Source organism: Peromyscus leucopus, chromosome 15 (assembly GCF_004664715.2).
Source record: "Peromyscus leucopus breed LL Stock chromosome 15, UCI_PerLeu_2.1, whole genome shotgun sequence".
NCBI lineage: Eukaryota > Metazoa > Chordata > Mammalia > Rodentia > Cricetidae > Peromyscus > Peromyscus leucopus.
Window position 1 is genome coordinate 1,469,662 of NC_051076.1, and position 22,522 is coordinate 1,492,183.

Consider the following 22,522-nt stretch of genomic DNA (forward strand, 5'->3'; position numbering starts at 1 on the left):
CTGGAACAAAATGATAAGACTCTGTTGCTCAAAACACCACACACTGTGGTCACTGGATAGATAGAAAGCAAGCTGGCACTAGGTTGCAAGTTTTCTTCCTGCTGGCACGCTCTCATGGCAGGAGATATCATGCAAGTTACTGAGTGTGATAAGTCATCAGTGCCTTTACCTAGCTATGAACCCTATGAACTATGAATGCCAACCTGCTAGGCTAGATGTGCCCACCGGTGCAAAAGTGGCCCAAGTCATATGGGAGTAACCTACTCCTGTTGGATTGGATTTCAGGCCTGCTCCACAGCAGGGAATGTTGCCTAGTATGACCTCCCAGGATATGACGAGAGAAAAACATAGCTTGGAAGGTCATAAACCTTAGGTGGACCAAACTTAGGTGGTTTAGATAAATTAACATGGCACCTAACTGAAGCCTATTTGTGTTTATCTCCATAGATAAATGCTACTCTTACTTTTAGTGGCTGCTTAAACTTATGGGTATTCAAGATGCCTAGAATAAATGATGGTTTAATGCTCAGTCACAAACAGGATATTTATACTAGTCTTTCTAAGGCTTGGGGAAATCTTGTTCAATTAATTTTACTACATTTATTTATTTATTATTTATTTGTGTGTGTGTATGTATTTATGTACACATACCTTGACACATGTGTGGAGGTCCCAGGATAACTTGCAAGAGTTAGTGGTCTCCTTCTACCATGTGCATCCCAGAGATCAAATTCGAGTTATCTGGTGGCCAGTGACTTTACCTGCTGAAGCATCTCATCAGCCCCTAATTTAAATACAAATATCATGTGTCTTTCTGATCTTTTTTGGTCCTTCATGAATAATTACTAGTTTGGTATAAGAAATCCATCAACTTTAGTTATACTTTTTAACAAGAGCTGATTTAAATAAAATAGGGCATATTAATTTCTGATTTCACAGACTGATACTCAAACTCTCTTGATGCTGTTTCCTCTATAAAGCAAGTAATATTTAGAGACAAGACCTATGGCTACTTAGAGGAAAACACAGAATTAAGACCAAATGTCATGAGGACACATGAATGCCTCAGGTCAAAATAAGTATCAGTTTTTAATGAATACTTGATATTCATTAAAACTCTTGAAGATTCAATGACATTCAACCGCCCATGAGCAGTTCCCAATTACTGATCATTTGATTGCACAGTGTAATTGTTAGGTTAATTTCCACTTGAGGGAACTGCTTTCTTCAACAGGTGAGAGAGCAAAACTCAGGAATTGTGTAAGAGCTTCCATACAAAGTGGAAGTAAATAGTGCCATAATTCTAGCATATTCCAAATCAATCTCAGCATAGCTTATCACAGAGATCCGGCTGGCCCACTGTGTGTCCTGAGCCCTGCTTTAGATCCGGCTGACCCACTGTGTGTCCTGCCTTCAGCACACAGCCCTGCTTTAGATCCGGCTGACCCACTGTGTGTTCCACCTTCAGCACACAGCCCTGGTTTACAGCATGCCTTTATGTCATTCTTTGGTAACTGATGTTCCTGGGCCATAGGTACTACAGTCAGTGTTTTTCTCTCATATTTCACTTTGCAAGGCAGTGTGCTCTGTCACTACCCACAAGGAGCCCACAAATCTCTGCTTCAGGAATCATTTTCCTTTCATCTAAACGTGATGTCTATCTTTTATTCCCTCCCACAGACTCAATGAGACCATGTCAGGTAATCAACGTGAATATTTTTCTGCATAGAAGCCAGATACCATTACTATGTTTCATAATTTAGAAACACATGTCTTCTCTACATTCCCCATTGAAGTCCATTTCTTCTTACTTGGCCATGAAGACTCCTAGGTCTCCAATGAAGTCCTTCTCACAGATTCTCCTAGATTTCCAACAACTGCTCCCTATTTATCCTTGGTTAGATGAACTGTTGGAATCATGTAACTAATTTTTGGTTAGTTATCTCACAGTTCACGCTGTGATCTGATACCTGTCACCTAAGGGTTTGGGCAAAACTTCCAATTCAGTTTCCTGTTCCCAGGAAGGATTACTATAGCTATCCAATGGCAGCTTCCAAACCCAAGGAAGTCATCAGATTTAATAAATGATAGTGTTCCTTGCTAGGAACTGCTGAATGAACCTTCGTCCTGTCTTATCTACAGAATAATCAGGTCATGACCACCATGTTCTCTATTTTTTTTTTAATCAGTAAGGTGACATGTCAGTTTGGGAGAGCAAGACAAACAGCATGGTTTTGACACACTCTGAAGACAATCGCCTCGGCCTCCTGACATGCCTTCTCCCTTACCCACCTGGAACACTGCAGATGGAAAGGTGCCCCAAGTTCAGCTCAGCAGTGATCTAGGATAGAACCACACATGCCTGGAGAGAAAAAAAAAAATGTCAGTGTAATGATGCCTAATGATATTCTGCTATATTCATAGATTGGTGCCTAGTCCAACTGTCATCAGAGAGGCATCACCCAGCAACTGATGGAAACAGACACAGAGACCCACAGCCAAACACTAGGCCAAGCTCAGGGGAATCCTGCCAAAGAGAGGAAGGAAGGATTGTAGGAGCCAGAGGGATCAAGGACATGACCCACAGAATCAACTTCCTGGCCTCATAGGAGCTCACAGATCCTGAACTGACAAACAGAGAGCCTGCCTGGGACTGAGTTAGGCCCTCTGCACATAGGTAACATTTGTGTAGCTTGGTCCTATTGTGGGGTTCCTAACACTGGGGGCAGGGGCTGTCTCTTATGCTTTGGCTGGCTCTTGGGAACCTATTTCTCATACTGGGTTGCTTTGTCCAGCCTTAATACAAGGGGATGTGCTTAGTCTTACTGCAACTTGATATGCCACGTTTTGTTGATGTCCACAGGATGCCTGCCCTTTTCTAAATAAAATGGAGGAGGAGTGGATGTGAGAGACAGAAGGGAGGTGGTGGAGAGGGACTTGGAAGAGAGGAAGGAGGGAAAACTGTGGTCAAGATGTAAAATAAATAAATAAAATTTAAAAAGAAAAAAAAGCAGGGGAGAAACCATCAAAAAAGAATAATTTGGGCTCTGTTTTTCCCTCCTTGCGGTTAATCCAAACCCAGCTTTCTTAGATGATCGTGAGAGTACTGCCTGTGTCCTAAGGGAGCTCAGATGCTCTCCAGCTATAAGTATTCGTAGAGTAACTGCCTGTGCTTTGCCCTTTCAACATGGTGGTGATGAAAAGGTAGGTGTTTGGCAGAAACTAAACTGTACTTTTTTAATTTGACAATTTCCCCAATAGCAATCTTTTATTAACAGACCTTTACTTTACATCATAACCATTTTCTTCCATTCAAATTTTAAAAAGACTTCTAACCACTGCCTAGAGAAGTAAGTTTCTTGTTTAACTGAAATATTACTCAGACCTTGAAGCAACCACATTGATGACCACATTTGCCTTCTTAATGGTTTTCTGTCTACAGCATTTTACAAGATTAGTTGCCTTTAGGTTTTAGATTCTGCATATTTGTTAAAAAGTCTCCAGCCGATCATGAAGAATCAGTTACAGAGTTGCAATAATGCAAGGCAATACTGCTGTTCTCAAAAGAGCAATAATAACTTGGGTTTTAGGAAGGCCAAGACTTGGTGAGCAACTGGTGTGGATGGTGGCCCTCTACTTCTGACTGGCAAAGAAGGTTGTATGTAGTTCAAAAGCTCTTAGCCTCTAACAGAATTTAAAGGAAGTTCCTTTTGGAAATCTGAAACTTCCACTGGAGTTGCTCTAGAGGCAAAACTCAGAAGCATTTCTCAAAATGTACTCTGTCAATCACTATTTCTTTGAGACGATTATAATTGTTTCTTAATTTAAAATAAAATTAGCAGTTGCTATGAATTTGGAAATACAGAAGTTTAAACAGATTGACAGGATAAAGTTCATACAGAAGAAGAAGCTAAAGAAACCCACCTATCTGACCACAAACTTCCCTTTCAAGGAAAAAGGATTCATTGCCCCCATTAAAAAATTTGAAACCATAAAAGCAACATCCAAAGAAAATTGTCCTTTTTTCTATGTAGCTCTTGATCCTCAGTTTTTTCTCTCCCCCCCCCTTATTAGCATAGCTTCTTGTCAAGTCTCCATAATTTAAACATCCTTAGCACTATACACACATGTACTGATATCAGTGGGTGCTGACCCATGTATTACAAAGCCTTTCCTATGGTCTTTTATAAATTTTATAATTCTCAAACAAAATGTAGCTTCTTCCAAATGTTAACATCAACTGATTTCATCCATCACAGTCTCTTACCCTTGCCACTTTCCCTAGGTACCATTCCCAGCACATGTTGTAATGGCCTGAAGGTTTGTCAGATAATTTTATTAATTTTATAAGTATTTATACTGTTATTTATCTTGCTGTGGTAGAGGAGGGAGGATTAAAAGAAACCAATTGTAGACACTCAGCTTTGTTTTCGCCCCTGCAGAACCTAGTCCTGATCCCTGTTCTCTGTCCTGAAGCCACACTCCAGGGCTGATGGTCTCCTGACACACTACCCACTGTGGAGAAATATTGGAATGATGACCAAAACCTCAGTAAAAATCAATTTACTCATCTCTCTGGATTTCTCTGAAACCAGGAGGAAGTTAATCCTACTAGGGAAATCACATTTATCTTGCCTTTCCATTGAACGGTAATGGTCAAAAATCCGTATTTATGAGCACACTTATTTTTGCCACATCAGATTCCTCAGGATGAAGAGTCCACAGAGAGGTTTCCTGAGCCGTTAATGCTGGATGTGGAAAGTCCTAAACAAAGTAAGATTGGTGACCTTGTTCTCAAACTGTCTTTGGCCATACTATTTCCAAGTAAGAGCAGTATTAGAATCTGCATTAATAGAACCTCTTTCCACGTATTTCCTGCTTGAAAGTTCTTGTCTTAACAGGACCTACTATAACCAACTGGATATGATTATCTCTATTGCTCCCTAAGACTTCCTCATATCCTCCATACCTACAAAATACCCCACCATGAGACTTTATCCTCTGAAATCTGGAGAGTCATTCCAGTTAGCTACTCTACAGAGATTGGCTAGCATACCTGTCTCACTACAATAAGACCCGTGCATCCATTCTCTACTTGCTTGTGACTAATGGGGTAGATGACTCCTGGTCTGGTAGCTTATTCTAGAACTGTCTGGCTGACTCACAACTTCCTGAGCCCACTCTTCCCCATTTGTGCAGACAGATAGCTACTCTATCAACAGGTATTTACAGACTAATGCAAAATGCGTATGTCAGCTGTTCTCCATCACTTTTTCCTCTTTCTTACCAAATCTCTGAGACTCACACAAGAACACAGATGTTCCAAGAGTACCAGTCGCAATTCCTCAGTAAACAAGGAGGCGAATTTTCAAAGTTAACAAGAGTTGCTAAGGGGGAAAAGTCATATAAACTCAGATCCTAAGATGCTTGGAGGTGAGAATGCAGAAAAGACAAGATCAATAGCTTTTGACGAAAAGAAATGGTAGTCTAAACTTCTCTTATTATGACCTGCAATATGTCCTTCTAGCCATATATAACAAAATTCCAGGCTTTCTGATTTTCAGATGGTTCATAATTAAATCTCTGCCTTTTAAATGATAAGGTCTTTTCTCTGCTTTAGAACTCTTTTTTCTGAGGTGGGGGGCGGGTGAGTATTTTCATGCTCAAAGCTTTAAAACACTTTATTACAAAATCACTTAATAAAAAGTGATTACATTTGAGTTGGGGGTAAACTATTCTCCATTGTTGAAATACCACAAGTCCTTGAGCAATTATAAATAATTCTAAAATAAATTTGTTTTTGCAAAGAGAGAGCTGGAGTTTATCTCAGACTAGATTTATTGTGCATTATCATTTAAAAACCATGTGGGCATTATCATTAAAACTGTGGCCATATAAATTGGGACTGAAAGCTAAACATATTGCCATGACAAGGTAATTTTTCATACTTTTTAAGGTTTAAATAATCTTCTATAGAAATTTTATATAAAATGACATCTTTTTATCTTAATAATTCATTTTATTTATTACCATAATATATCTTGTATGCTGTCATAAGAAAAACAATTTGTATATATGAACTCATTATCTATAATAGTAAAGAAAGTAATACAAAGTATAAATGCACATTTTTTTGTAACTGCTGCCGCTGTTTTTGATATTCTGAGACAAGGTTTAGCCCTGTGTCCCTGGGTGTCCTGATGCTCACCATGGACCTCAGGCTGAACTCAAACTCCAGCCATTCATCCTGCCTCAGACTCCAGAGTTCTGGGGTGACAAGCATGTTCTACCACCACACCTCAATACACACTCCTTATAAGTAGAAATGTATTTATTCTCATACTGACAAGCATGTTCTACCACCACACCTCAGACACACTCCTTATAAGTAGAAATGTATTTATTCTCATACTGACAAGCATGTTCTACCACCACACCTCAATACACACTCCTTATAAGTAGAAATGTATTTATTCTCATACTGACACTACTAAATTGGTGTTATTACCCAGTTGTAAACATAGGAAGCTAAGGCACGGAGAGGTTACGTTAGGAAGGCCAGCCAAGGGTAGTCCTAACCATTGTACATTCTGCCTCTTATGCAGCACAAATAAGAAAACAAATGTTTCTAATGATACTGCTTGTTCAAAACTCCCTTTTTATTTCTTTCATCTTGAACTTGTGGTGTTAGGTTTCATGACTCTGAGGCAGAGTGAAGGGACAGTGCAAGCATCTATCATGACCTTTCCTGGAGTAGTGTCCTGCAAAGCCACTTTGTTCCTGTTCATTTCCCAGTACTTAATGGGCCCACAAAAGAAATCATCCAAAAGTTATGTGTCCCTAGGAGGAGTTTAATACTGAGGTAATGAATAACAATGTGGTCACCAAAACAAAACAAAAACGAAAACAAAAAAACAAAACCCAGAGTTTAAATCAATCAAAAAGTATTGTCTTATAAACTTATTTGTGTATGATTTACCTACAGTCAAATGCACCCATTCTAAAGACACAGTTCCAAGGAATTTAATACACAACACACACTGATGTAAACATTGTCAGTCAAGACACAGATCATCCTCTCACTCTAAAGACCACTGTGCTCTGCTCTGTCACTCCATGGGGGACAGGGAGGGATGTTCTTAAGGAACACAGTTTTGAGTCTACTCACTTGCCATACACAGCATTTAGGTTTTTGAATCTTCACACACAATCAGGTACCACTTTCCTAGGCTATGATTACCACAGACTAGGTCCTAATGAGAGTCTGTTGCCACAGAGCTTCCAATCCAGGCTAGCATTTGAAGCGTGACATCCTCCAGGCGTGTGAGCAGGAAAGGGGTGTTTTAATCTGTCTGGCATATTCTGAAGCTATAAAGGTCTCCTACTAAGGCTAAAGGGTAGATAATTAACATAGATGAGAGCTCAGGGAAAGAAGAAACAAAAATAGAAAGACGTGATCATCACTAAAAATCTTATCCCTTTTGTTCATTTGCATAAAATTATATATGCATGTGTACACTTAAATACAGGTTGAATGTGAAATTTAAAACAAAAATTATAGGCACCCCGATGCTCACATTTTTTTTGCAAACTCTTGCTAAATCATTTTTAAAACAAGTTTTAGTTCATATTAAATATTTTTTCTTCTGCCTTAAAAAAACAAAAACAAATTAAAGCTTACATTATTGACTGATGGAAATCAAGAATGAGGTTTGGGGTGAAAAGTGCTTTCCCGCTGCCTCTCCAGGATCAATAACAGACGCCACACGGGCTTCCCTGACCTTGCTTTCTAATACCTGCAGAGAAAAGTCAGACACCAAGGAGGCCGATGTCCTGATCCTAAACCTATGCATCTCTGTCCTGTGGAATCTGTGAGGGCATTTTCAAAACATGCGAACATACTGCCTGCCCACCTCAATACAGTATCAGCAAAGTCTTGTGCCATTTGTACTTCTTGAAAATTTGGATGAGATGAAAATAATGATTGTGATATTTAAAAAAAAAAAAAAAAAGCCAGACTCAAAACCAAACAGCAGGATTTATTCTAGGGTGGAAACACACACACACACACACACAACACACACACACACACACACACAGGTATATATGTGTGAAAGTAGACGATCTGACAGAGTACGGGGTGGAGGAAATGGAGAAGTGAGAAAGTAACAGAAAATGTCACAAGAAAACCACCATTTTGTAAGGAGTATGTGCCAGTAAAGAAGCATCAATGTGAAAAAGAAATCCCTTGTGGTTTTGACTGTGCCTTCTTATCAAAATGTAAAATCTGACACACATCACACAATGAAAGTTTGACTGAAGTTTTATTTTAAACATGACATTATTAAAAATATGTAAAAAAAAAAAAAAAGGAAAAGTTGTTTTACTTGGTCACTTTTTAAAAATAGTAAAGTAATATACATAATAAATAATATATGACATTTCATATGCCAAGTTTCCACTTTAAATTATAAAATTATAAAAATTATAATTACAAAATATTTTATGCCATAAATATTTATATCACAATTATTAATAAACAGCTTTAGTAATTGTCACAATTAGGTCACACTGAAGTACTACTTTTAATACTCGCTATTGTTGGCTATTGAGGTGATTTCAATTTTTGGTTATCTAAACACTGTGATGAATTCAGTTACATTTATTTCCTTATAAAAATATATTTCCTTATGTATCTTAGGTGGACAATTACTAAATTTGAATGTAAAAACATTATGTCTTATGTATTTTCAATTTGTTATAAAAATATAATCATCTCTAGAGGTCAATATTGGCAATGTGTATCAATATCTTCACAAATATTTCTACCTTTTAGTCCATTATTTCCTTAGAAAGCAACCAGATACATGTGAAACCATTTTGTTTATGTTATTGCAGAATTCTTCTCATCAACAAAAAATTGGCCACAATTCAAATGCTCAAAAATAGAAAAGCAGTTAAACAACATTGTTATTCAATGAACATACCAAAAACAGCCATTAAAATGACAGTTCTAAAACTGTGTGTTAGCAGTCAAAAGGTCAGAATATGGTATATACAATCCTGGCTATATGCATATTTGTATCTATATATATGGTTTTAGGTTGCGTGTGTGTATGTGTTTATAGAAAAGGCTAGGAAGAAGCATGTCAAATGTGTGCATCCCTTCTGTATCACACTACCCTCCCTCTATTTGGAGCCCCTCAATGGCTCCTGTGTTCCTCTACCCTCCCTCCATTTAGAGTCCCCCACAATGGTTTCTATTCTGATTTCCTGTCTTCCATGAGTGCTCCAAATTAAGTATACAAATCTAATCATTCAATACCAGTATTCACATACTAGTGAGAGAGCATGAAATAAAACTTTCTCCTGGGTCTTATGACCTCACACAGTATAATGTTTTCCAGTTCCATTCATTTACTTGCCAGTTTCACTTTTCTTTACAGCTGAATAAAATTCCATTGTGTCTACATGCCACACTTTCATTATATAATTTCAATTCTGATAGGCTACTTCCTAGCCTTTTTCTATAAACACAGATATAGCTTGGATCATTTCATACACAGAATTTTGTGCACAGACTTTTTTCATTTAATGTTAGTGATATGCCATATTATGAAGTCATGTGTTGCCAAATAAAAATCCCAATGACAAATGTAGGCTACGCCTCTCATGCTGTTGGTTAGAGGTTCCAAGAGACACAAGAGGAATAAGTTGTATGCATGTATAATATTTTTATATTATAAGGAATAAATTGTATAATAAAGAGTATTACATAATTTTAAAAAGTTAATGAGTACAGTGCTTATTCCAGGGCGGATCACTTCAAAACTCAGAACAGTGCAGGGCACTGCTGTTGGTCTTGGTTGTCCACCCTAACTTAACAGTGAGACCTTTTGCTGTACTCATCACACATCGAGTCATAGGACATAAAGAAATCAGTCTGGTAATGACCTGGAAGTTTCCTTCCTGGTAACTCATTTTCACAATATCAAACGGAGCTATGCTGGCTGTTGAAGAAGAAAAATCATCAACAGCTTTACCCAATTGTGAACCTTGCAAGCTACAATAAGGACTGGTCTGGCCAGGCATGCCCATATGTGGTTGATATATTGTGTATCCTAATAAACTTATCTGAAGATCAGAGAACAGAACAGCCAAACATAGAGGCCATAAAATGGTGGCACACATGCCTTTAATCCTATCACTTGAGAGGCAGAGATCTATCTGGATCTCTGTGAGTTCAAGGTCACACTAGGAACAGAGTCAGGCATGGTGACACACACCTTTAATCCCAGGACTTGAGATCTCATGTCTTGCTTGGGAAAGACACATGTCTTTAATCCCAGGAAGTGATGGCAGGAAGCAGAAAGTTATATAAGACGTGAGGACCAGGAACTAAAGGCTTTTAGGCTTTTTAAGCTTTTAGGCTTTTGAGCAGAAGTTCAGCTGAGATCCATTTGGATGAGGACTCAGAAGCTTTCAATCTGAGGAAACAAGATCAGCTGAGAAGTTGGCAGGGTGAAGTTGGATGTGGTTTGTTCTGTTTCTCTGATCTTTCAGCGTTCACCCCAATACCTGGCTCCGGGGTTGTTTTCATTAATAAGACCTTTTAAAATTCATGTTACAGTCATGGGTAAGTAGTGTACATCTATTTTCTAATTCAACTGAAGGCTCACTGGACAGGAGGAATCTCACTCCTAGTGCTGTAAATCTGCCTGAGAACACGGGGTGGAGGAACCCATAGGCTCAGGGGTGAACTTACTACTATTTTGCTAAATGGACATGCTATCAAACTGCCTTCTAAATATGTTTTTGCATTCACAAATTATCACAGCTCTCAGTTCACAGCAGAGAACCATGTTCGTACAGTGAATCACAGTTAATGCAGAGACTTATAGCCGGTCAAAGTACAGAGAATAAATGTCAGCATAAAGGAGGTGTCAGCAGAGTCCACCATAAATGGGACACCTACATCACACCTTCCCCAAAAGGGTCAGAGAGCCTGGGGAGGACTGGGTGAAGCAGTGTCTTCTAGACATGGCAGGACCACGGCACCTACAAACTCACAGTGGTTATGGTTGCCTGGACAAAACCAAGCCAATCAATATTCCAGCGTGGGCAGAGGCGGCCACATAAGCCCCCATCCCTAGTTCTTGACAGCCGATAGTTGCTAAAGGCAGATCAGTATTCTTCAGCGTTTTGGTCCTTAGTACGTGGACCATGCTCCAGGGTATGGACCCACTCTTATATGGGCAGTTCTAATTGAACTTAGTGGGTTATTTAAAAAAGAAGAAATGAAGTTGAGGAGGCATGAGGAGGAGGGTTGGAGGGGATCTAATAGGGCTGCGGGGAGAGTGGAGAGTGAATATAACAAAAAAATGGTATGCATGTATGAAATTCTCAAGGAATAAATAAAAATAGTATTTAATAAAAATTATTGTGTGCTGTAACATGAATTGCTAAACAGTCTTATTAATAAAAAAAAAAAAAAAACCAAAGTCAGATATTGGGGTAAAAACCTGAGAGATCAGAGGAATAAGAAAAGCACAGAACCTCACCTCACTGACACCTCAGTCTCCAAAGAGACCTACTTCCTGTATACTCATGCCTATATGCCTTTCTGTTCTGCCACCTCATTTCCTCTCTCCACCCAGTTACATCACTTCCTCTTCCTGCCCAGCTCTGTCACTTCCGCTCTGTCTGTACAGACCTCCAGACCTCTGTGGTTAGTGCTGGGATTAAAGGCGCGTGCCACCACACCTGACTCTGTTCCCAGTGTGGCCATGAAATCACAGAGATCCAGATAGATCTCTGCCTCCCAATGACAGGATAAAAGGTGCGTGCTACCATTGCCTGACTTCGGTGTTTAATATGGTGGCTGACTTTTTCCTCTGATCCTCAGATAAGCTTTATTGGGGTGCACAGATAAAATACCACCACAGTGTGCAGTGATTATTTCAAAGACAATCACTTCAAATACCCCTTTCTTCATTTATTGTTATAGATTTTTACATACTCAAGATATTAATCCTTCTGGCAGCTGCATGGTATCACAACTAGGCATTTGTGTAAAATTACATATGCATGCATATAAACAAAAATGAATATAACATTTAACATATAAAAAATGATTATATTTCAGTACCCCCAAGTCATTTTGAAGTAACATTTTCTTTTATGACAAAGAAAATTTTCAATGCAGTAGATACTTTTCATGTTAAAGAGTAGAACCATCATTATGTGACTAACAGAAATTTCTCTATCAAAGTGCTATGACACCTGAGTAGTGATGTCATCCCAGAATCTCAGGTGTGCTCAGCTATAGGTAGTTTAAGCAGGTCATACAATGATAGTTTTATAAAACAACAAAAATACATATAATTGAATTTCCTACATTTACTGTATGATGCATTCTCTACCTGATCTTTAGCTAAAATTTGAAAAGAAAAAAAGGTCCTTCATCATGAAATTAAAAACAGAGGTCATATATTTGCTCATGTTGAGCTCATGACCCTCTTTTTGGGCTTTTTTTCTAACCTATAAACACATCCACAAGACAGAGACTCACCCACCCCACTAATGCTGCTTGACCCCTCAGATCCCCCTTCCCCCGGCACAGTAGACACAGACACATTGTAGTCTGGCTTCCACTCAACTATACAGCCTTGGTTCTCATTGACAGCCTCGCTATTGCTGCTGCTGGCAGCGCTTGCTATGTGTATTTAGGACTAGATTGTGTGTTTCCAGATTCTTGGCCTCTTGCTCAAGGAATTGAAATAAAGGCTCACATAGATTTGGAAAGTAGCAAGAAATTTTATTCAAAAGTGAAACAACAATATAGATCAGAGAAGTATGCTGTCACTCTTGACAGCAGGGATATGAATCAGCAAGGCAACTGATTTGGGGACATCCTTTTGTAGGGGCTGAAGTATTGTTGCTAAGGGGTATAGTGTGTATGATCCTCTGCTTTGCTATGTATAGTGTTCTGCCTGCATGTATGCCTGCAGGCCAGAAGAGGGCACCAGAGCTCATTTTAGATGGTTGTGAGCCATCATGTGGTTGCTGGGAATTGAACTCAGAATCTCTAGAAGAGCAGCCAGTACTCTTAACCTCTGAGCCATCTCTCCAGCCCAATCCTCTACTTTGATTAACAGGATTAGATTAGTTAGATCACTGCTTGTGGTGCATGTCCCTTCCAATGATGTATCTGACTTTAATCCTATACAATACTGGTTATGCTTAACCAAAGAGGTTTTTCTCTAACAGTTCACTCAGAGGAAACAGTTTCCCTTACAGTGCATGCACCCAAACCAGTCTGGGCTAGATTGCCTCCCATCCTTGTGCCTTTGATAGTTGTTAAGGGGAAAGTTATTTCATTGTTTGGAGTGTACTGTACACACAGCGTAATGCAGGCAACAGGTTGCTAGGTGCATTGTTAGGAGAAGTATATATGTACATAGTACACACAGGTGAGGGTCTTAAGATGGATGCCACGCGATTTGCTACAGGTATGTGCATATACCACAAGTAGAGTCCAAGGCTGCTAATCTATTCCCTATGCTGACCTGATTTAATGGATCAGTCATTGTATCAAAACATATTTTGTCTATTCCCACAGGTCTACCAGACTCTCCTTAAATGGCACCCCTTCCAAAGAGTTTCTTCCCTCCTTCTGCCCTATAAACTACATTCTCTTCCTCTGTACTCTCACAGCAAAGGACTTTTCCCCATGATTTCACTCTCTGCATCACGTCAACTGTATGCATACTTACTGATGATTTTCTTCTACGGTCTCGGCAGAGAATTCAACGTATTTTGTTTACTTTTGTATTTTCAGTTACCAAGAAAAGCTCATAGAGGGTTACCTGATGGATGTTTAATGGCTTTGAACACCTGACTGAAGAAATAGTAAGTGAACGAAGGATCGGATTATTAAATGATTCTGTGGGGAACACGAGCACTCCCAGCACAAGCGACTGGACAAGAGCAGAAGGAAGGGAAGGGAAGACAAAGGAGGAATGGAAAGAGTTTGATGGAAACTCTTGGTAAGGAAAGAGTGCAGACCTTTCTCAGACTGAAGGATTTCTTCCCTTCGTTCCTGTAAAATGGAACTGCTGTGAGGATTAACGAAATGTACACACGTTAATATGCACACACACAAAATGTCTTGCATATCGAAGGCATTCAAACAAGACTTTTACCAACCACTGTCCTTGTGGCTTAGATGTTTCTATAGCCATACATACAAGATCAAAGTACAAATTACACATATGTGAAAATGTCAAAATGAAACCCAAAAAATGTTTAGAGAAAATCTTGGAAAGAAGTCAGTCAATCGTATTTCTAGGGAACAATACCCTGACAAAATTATTTTTACTTTGATTTTTAAAAGTGTGCCATACTAGATGACAGCTGTACAAAAGTAATATGCTGAAACTCTTTGCTTGTTTGTTTGTTTTTTCTTTTTTTTTTCTTTTTTCTTATTTTTTTTTTTTTTTTGCTGCAGGGGGGCTTCTTCGATTTTTTTGTTTTTCTTTTTCTTCTTTTTCTTTTCTTTTTTCTTTTTCTTTTTTTTTTCTTGGTTGATTTTTTTGAGACAGGGTTTCTCTGTGTAGCTCTGGCTATCTTGGAACTCACTCTGGAGACCAGGCTGGCCTCCAACTCACAGAGATTCACTTGTGACTGTCTCCAGAGTGCTGGGATTAAAGGCGTGTGCCACCACCACCTGGCTGCTGAAACACTTAAAAGATAGGAAATCATGGGGCTGGAGAGATTGCTCAAGGTTGAGTACTTGTTGCTCTTGCAGAAAACCCAGGTTAAGTTCCCAGCCTGATGTGGGAGTTAACACTCCTCTGTAACCACATTCCAGAGGATTTTCGGCCTTCTTCCTTCCATGGATCGAGCACACACCAAGTACACAGGCATACACGTAGGCAAAATAATCATACACAAAATAAAAATAAAAATATCTTTTTTTAAAAGATGAGAAATTGTGGCCATAAAGATATGTCCTGACAAATCTAAAGATTTTTAATAAAGTGGAAATTTTATTTATAAACTTAGATTCTTCAATTACATTGAAATATCTTAAAGACTTTGATAATTATTTGTCTTAAAAATGTTCTAAACATAGAAGTTGTACATGCTGTTGGCAAAAAAAGTGTGAAATAATTCAAAAGGTCATAAGAAAATATTCTTGATCTTCATCCCATTTTTTACATTGCTTATGCATTCTTCCATACATGTTCATACTCATATGAACATACAATGAAACAATGGAATCATGATAAACATATTTTACTATGCATAATTATTTTTTATTCTCTATCTTATCATTACCTTCTATCTTATTACTTTATAGTTTTTTTTATTCTATACTTCTATTTTTGTTTGCCCATAAATTTTTTTAAATTATTTATTTTTATTTTATGTACATTGGTGCTTTTTGCCTGCACATGTGTCTATATGAGGGTGTCAGATCCCTTAGAACAGGAGTTACAGATAGTTGTGAACTGCCATGTGGGTTTTGAACCCAAGTCCTTTGGAAGAGCAGTTGTGCTCTTAACCACTGAGCCATCTCTTCAGCCCCAGTTTTTTTTATTCTATTGTTATTAGCTCATTATTTTAAAATTAAATTGTCTTCAGTAAAGAAAGTAAAGATGTGTCCTGAAAGCAGTCTTCCTTTGAGGAAGGGTTGTACAGGAATCCATCTTGCAGAGAATAAAATCTCATGAGTTTTAGTAATAGGCACAGGGGTATTCCAATAGCACGAGAACACTCTCCGGGGCTTTCATTGCCCTTTCTATTGACAAGACAGAGCACATAAAATATTAAAATCTGTCCTAGAGGCATTTGGCTAAATGTATAGCTGTCTGGGGCCAAAAGCACGTTCATTGATTTCAAAATTAGAATCTATTTTTATGCTTTTCAAACAGCTATCTGTGGTGACCTTGAAACATTAGTGTTTGCTTTAAGCTTGATGGTTGGGGCCACAGTCTTAGGACTCAACAAAAAACAAGTTCCTCAAGTTCCTGAGAGTCGCAAGTTGGGAGGGCCGCCCACAACCAGCTTGTCCCTTGGGCTGCCATTGAGGGGGGGGGCACCCACAACCAGCTTGTCCTTTGGGCTGCCACTGGGGGATGGGGTGCCCACAACCAGCTTGTCCCTTGGACTGCCACTGGGGGATGGGGTACCCACAACCAGCTTGTCCCTTGGGCTTCCACGGAGGTGGGGTGGGGATCGCATATCCCTTAGGCTGCCACTTAGGAGGGCCGCCCACAACCAGCTTGTCCCTTGGGCTTCCACGGAGGTGGGGGGGGGCCGCGGGGGATCAGCATATCCCTTAGGCTGCCGCTTGGGAGGGGCGCCCACAACCAGCTTGTCCCTTGGGCTGCCACTGTTGGGGGGGCAGGGTATTGACTAGGGACTTTAAGGCAGATCTAGAAGTATGCTTGGTGCATCTCTGACTCAGCAAGAAACCTGCACAAATAAAGAGATCTTTTCAGCTAGACTCAGTCCTGCAGCTAGTGTCAGCTAGCTATAGACATTCTATACACTAATTTAAAAACAAGCACGGGCCTCCTAGTCACCCCGATAAAGGCCTATGGGTCCTGTGGCCCATGGCAAAGGGGCTACTCCAGTGGTCTGGGACTGAATCTGTAGTTTCCTAACCTTTGCGCTGTACTGCCTGTCCTGTGGGGTTTGTTAACTAAGTCCTTTGTTTGATGCTGTGCGCAAATGTAAATGTGTGTGGCCAGTAATTGCTAGATGTAGCTACCAACATTAGTTACGTTTCCCCTGAGAAGGTTTTCTCCTTGGCACTTCTACTTCATCACAAGTTATCAAAATTCTATGCTTTAGTGCACTGGTTAGTCAAAAAAGCTGATGTTATAGTCAAAGCCAAGTAAGTCTTGGGACAGGAGAGACAGCAGCGGGCATTTGCCACAGCAGCTTCATACAATTAAGTTTTGGAAGAGAAGTTCTTTGCTTAAAAAAAAAAAAGAAGAAAGAAAGAAAGAAAAAAGAATAGAATAGAATAGAAAAGCAGAGGCCAGAAAAGGAGCCCCAGCAGAGGTTGGAAGGATGAGCAGGGATACACACAAGCTGGGAATAAAATCAAATTGCTATTTGGCACCTGAGGGCAGATTTCCCAGAGGGTGTGGCTCGGCCCTGGGAGAGGGGCAAATGATAATTAAGACCTGCAGAGGATGTTTTGAAAGCAGAAAGCACCTCCAACCCAGGCCAGAATACTTAAAAATTTGCTCCAGCACAGGATCTGTAGCACACAAAGATTGGTTGGAGTGATGCTTTTCCAGTAACATGCAACAGTGTTAGGATAGCAAAAGCCATCCCATTGTTGTGCCCAGATCGTGACCCCCAGAGAGACCACCAAAGACGAGCATGCGGAATGCAAAAGCAAGGTTTAATTCTGGATATCTAAAAGCAATACAAGCCTAGGCAGGGACTTCGTCCAATACATCCAACGCAGTGGAGGCTGGAGGAAGTGACCACCTGTCTGCAAGCTCAGTTTTTAAAGGGAAAAGTCACAAGGTTACATCATTTAGGGGTGCTAGTACAGGTACAATTCTGATTGGGTCGCTTCTAGGGACTTCTAGAAATTACTTCTAAGGGAGTGGTTGCCCGCCACCATTTCTCATTGGCTGCCTCAGATGGGGGCATTTCTGTGGTCAGTTACCCTGGAAACCAGGGAGAGGACATTCCATAGTCTGGCAGGCATTACCTCGTGACTATCTTGTGACTCTGTACTTTTACACTTCCTGGTTTCTGGAATCTGAGCTGACTGGTTTCAGTAACTAATGGCCTATTCCCAAAAGGAGAAATCTTAGGCCTTAATTTTAGGGTGAAAGCATTTTGGTCTTATTTCTAAGATGGCTCATTTTGGTCTCACACCATGGCCAAAATTCCCGAAGCTCCTCGGTCTGAGGTTTTCAGTGTGTGACCCTTGGATCTCTGAAAGTAAGCTTGTGCTGAAACTCCTGGGCTGGTGCCTACATCCCTATAGTTTAAGAAGTCCTCTGCACATTTGCACACTAACATCTCAGATACCTGGACTAAGTTGTTGTCCCTTATCATGTACAAAGTCTATACTTAACAGATAGGAACTTTCTAATCAACAGCAGAGAAAGTCAGGCAGGAATAGAATGGGACAAGAGAGTTGATGTGGGGTGGAAGTCTTCTCTCTTTCCAATGGTCAATGGAAGAGGCTAAGCAATAAGAGCCCCCCACCCACCACACACAAATGTTCTTGGAGCTATTTTGTTTTGTTGGAGAGAAAGGTCAGAAAACATTGTGACACTCAGATATTAAGGACTTCTAAGTCTCCAGTTTTCATTTGTTTATTTGTTGTTGTTTTTAATTTAATGTATAAACTCATGAAATTTCTTAGAACTGAGTGACAAAACTATCAAATCAATCATTATATAATTGAAATTTTAAAATGAAATAAAAGCCATGATTGTCAGAACTAAAAGACATGTGTGGTTCCTCTGCATTCCATAACCACTTGTATTTTCAGCATTGTCTATTAAATAGTGAAGCTCCTGAGAAAATCTGAGCTTTCCTCCTCACAGATTATAAAGTTTCTCTAAGGGAAGATTTTGTGTCATTTTTCCAATTAATTAAAATGCCAAACCTTTCACAAGTCCTGCCACATTCACCTGCCTTCTGAATTTTATAACTCCTCAGTAGAATTCTCTCCTGTTTACTGCACTTAATTTATTCAACTAAACATTCTTGGGAGCCTGTGTATATAGCCCACTTTTGATACATTGTTTAGTATGCCTAAGTCTTCGGGCTCCATCCTCATCATGGCAAAAAATAATTAGTTAGCTTAACATATTGAAGGAGCACCTACCATGTGCCAGATACCATTTGCAAGGAACTAGTAAACCAAACAGAAAATCACTTTGTTCTATGGAGTTTAGAATATTACAGAGTAAATAATCAGTATACACTAAAAGATAGATAGGTGTTGATAGATAGATAGATGATAGATAGATGATAGATAGATAGATAGATAGATGATAGATAGATAGATAGATAGATAGATAGATAGATAGATAGATAGATAGATGTCATTTCTAGCAGGAAATTATAATAGGAAGTGTTTTATGGAGGAGACTATGGCTTTATAAGTCAGGGAAGTGACATTTAATACAAACCAGAAGACAGCCCAAGGCTGAGAGGGAGTTCATCTAGGGAAAGTGCATTTAAGAGGCAAGTGAAGGTTAAAAGGCCCTGCTGTGTAGTCAAGAGTCGGGAGGTGACAACTGGGGCTGGAGGAAAAGTAAGCCGCAGACAGAGCTGAGAGCCACGGACATGCGCCATGGCACAGCCTCAGGGTGTGCAGAGTGCAGGATGTTCCATCCTTTACTCTGAACAACATGAGAAACTACTGACAAGGATAACTTTCATGGCCAGTGCCTTAGTTAGGGTTTCTATTGTTGTGCAGAGACACCATGACCACAGCAGTTCTTATAAAGGAAAACATTTCATTGGAGCTTGCTTACAGTCCAGAGGTTCATTATCATCATGGTGGAACATGGCAGCATGCAGGCAGATGTGGTGCTGGAGAAGGAGATGAGAGTTTTACATACTGATATGCAGGCAACAGAAAGTGAACTGTCTCACTAGGTATAGCTTGAGCATAGGAGACCTCAAAACCCATCCCAAGAAGATCACCCCTACTCCAACACAGCCACACATCCCATTAATACCACCGCTTTGGGGGCTATTTTCTTTCAAACCACCACATTCCACTCCTTGGCCCTCAAAGGCTGAAGCCACATCATAATGCAAAAATGCATTCAGTCCAACTTCAAAAACCCCCATAGTCTAAAATAGTCTCCAACTTATTTAAAAGTCTAAAGTTCAAAGTCTCTTCTGAGATTCATGCAATCTCTTAACTATAATCCCCTATAAAACTAAAATCAAAAAGAAAATCACATACTTCCAACATACAATGATACAAGATATACATTACCATTCCAAAATGTAGGGAAAGGAACATAGGGAAGAAATACTGGACCAAAGCAAGACTGAAAACCAGCTGGGCAAACTGCAAACTCTGTATCTCTATGTCTGATGTCAAAACACTCTTCAGATCTCCAACTCCTTTCAGCTTTGTTAATTGCAACACAGTTCTTTCTCTTGGTCTGGTTCCACTCTGTTATCAGCACATATCTTGAAGATATCCCACAGCTCTGCCATCTCCAATGTCTTGGGTTCTCCAAGGCAATCCAGGCCTTAACTTTACAGCTTCACACAATGGACTCTCTAGGACTCCATTCAGGGCCTGACACATGCCTGGCCTCAATGGCTTTCCTTAGTTGCAGAGGCAAATTCACTAGTCCCTTTCCTCTATGCTTAACTCTAAAGCCAGAGACACAGGGCCAAATCTGCCAAGTTCTTCTGCCTGTTGGGTCTGGAACATGGCCCTCTTGTTCAACTACATCTTCGCCAGCATTCTGTCCTTCACTGCCTAAGCTTGGCTGTTCTAAAACTGTATCTGTAGACCAAGCTGGCCTCAAACTCAGAGATCCACCAGCTTCTGCCTTCTGAGTATTGAGACTAAAGGCATGTTCCACCACTCCCAGCTCTGAGCTTTCCTTTAATTCCTTTTCACAAGTTGGAAACTTAGCTGGGTGGGATCTTGCCCTGAGGTCACCACTGCCTTTATTCCATTTCTTAATCTGTTTATCTCCTTGAATACAGGACTGAGCTTCATTCCACTTCCTCATGCTCCCTTTCACTTCAAATATTTTCCCTTGCTCAGCTTGCTCCTTTTTGTTATAAATCTTCATTAGACTAATAACCACAAAACAGAGTCAATACTGAGCTGTTTTCTGCCAAGAGAATTAAGCCAAAATTATTCACTTTAGCCTCTGGCAAACTTTTCAGACAAGAGTAAAAAGCAGCCACATTCTTCACCAAACATCCCAAGAATGATTTCTAGACACCATATTAAATTTCTGCTCTTCTGAAACCTCTATCACCACTGCTGTTGCTTCATTGCTCCTACAGGTGTGGCCCATTAAGCACTGCTTAAAGCATTCCACTGCTTTCCCAGCCCAAAGCAACAAAGTCCAAATTCCTCCAAACAAAAACCTGGTCAGGTCTTTCACAGCAATACCCTAGTCTCTGTTACCAACTTCTGTCTTAGTTAGGGTTCTATTGCTGTGAAAAGACACCATGGTCATGGCAACTCTTATAAAGGAAAAACATTTAATTGGGTGGCTTACAGTTCAGAGGTTCAATCCATTATCATCATGGTGGTATGTGACAGCATGCAGGCAAATATGGTGCTGGAGAATGAACTGAGAGTTTTACATCTTGATATGCAGGTAACAGGAAGTGAACAGTCTCACTGGGTATATCTTGGGCATAGGAGACCTCAAAGCCCACACCCACAGTGACACACTTCCTCCAACAAGACCGCATCTACTCCAGCAAGGCCATACCTCCCTTTAGTGCCACTTTTTTGGGGGCCATTTTCTTTCAAACCACCACAGCCAGTCTTTTTCTTTTTCTTCCTGCTTCAGTGCTGGTATCACAAGTGTGTGCTACCACACCTGCTCTTCCCATTTTTAATTAGTATGTATTTATTGTACATATGATGAGTTTCACAAGAATATTTCCTTGCAAGTCTGTGTTGTACTTTGACTGTATTCATCCTCTATCAATCTCTCCTACCCTCAAGTAGGAGTCTTCCTCCTCATCTTTTTAATGTTTTAGGTTTGAATACCAAAGCAATATATATTTTATTATGGCCTTTTCACACATGTATGTTATTATATGCTGGGAATTTCTTTCTGTATGCTGTGAATGTGTTGCTCTGATTTGGTTGATAAAATACTGATTGGCCAGTAGCCAGGCAGGATGTATAGTATAGGCAGGACAAGCAGAGAGGAGGATTCTGGGAATAGGAAGGCAGCACAGGAGTCACCAGCCAGACACGGAGGAAGCAAGATGTAAAAGTACCGATAAGCCACAAGCCACGTGGCAACTTATAGATTAATAGAAATGGGTTAATTTAAGATATAAAAACTAGATAGCAAGAAGCCTGCCACAGCCATCTAGTTTATAAGTAATATAGATCTCTGTGTGTTTCTTTGGGTCTGAGTGGCTGCAGGAGCCAGGTGGACACAGAAAGACTTCAGCTACAATTATACCTTATCTTTATATGTTTCCTTTCCTCTGCTTTCCCTTATGCACCATGTACCTTTCTGATTGGTCCCCTTCCTTCCCACAGACACTCCTCCATTCTGCTTTCTTATACATGTATTCCATGACTCTACTTATCCCTTCCCTTAAGATCCTTCTCCCAAGCTGGCAAGATTATCAGTAGGAAAAGATGTTTGCTGCCAAATCTGACGACCTGAGTTTGATCCTAGAATCCATGTGATGGAAAGAGAGAGGTGGCTCTCTCAAGTTGTCCTCTGACTACCAAGTGCATACTGTGGCACATGTGCACATATGCAAACACACATGCAATAAATAT

The 22,522-nt window shown here is 39.9% G+C and overlaps 1 long non-coding RNA gene across 1 annotated transcript in view; it reads right to left on the bottom strand.

The window, feature by feature from the left end:
* Positions 1-651: 651 nt before the first annotated feature.
* Positions 652-22,522, bottom strand: part of LOC119089129 — a 41,329-nt gene continuing 19,458 nt past the window's right edge. The window contains exons 2-3 of the long non-coding RNA XR_005092961.1: positions 2,293-2,362; positions 652-784 (exon numbers count right to left, since the gene is read on the bottom strand). This is a non-coding gene — a long non-coding RNA (uncharacterized LOC119089129). The remainder of the gene's footprint in view (positions 785-2,292; positions 2,363-22,522) is intronic.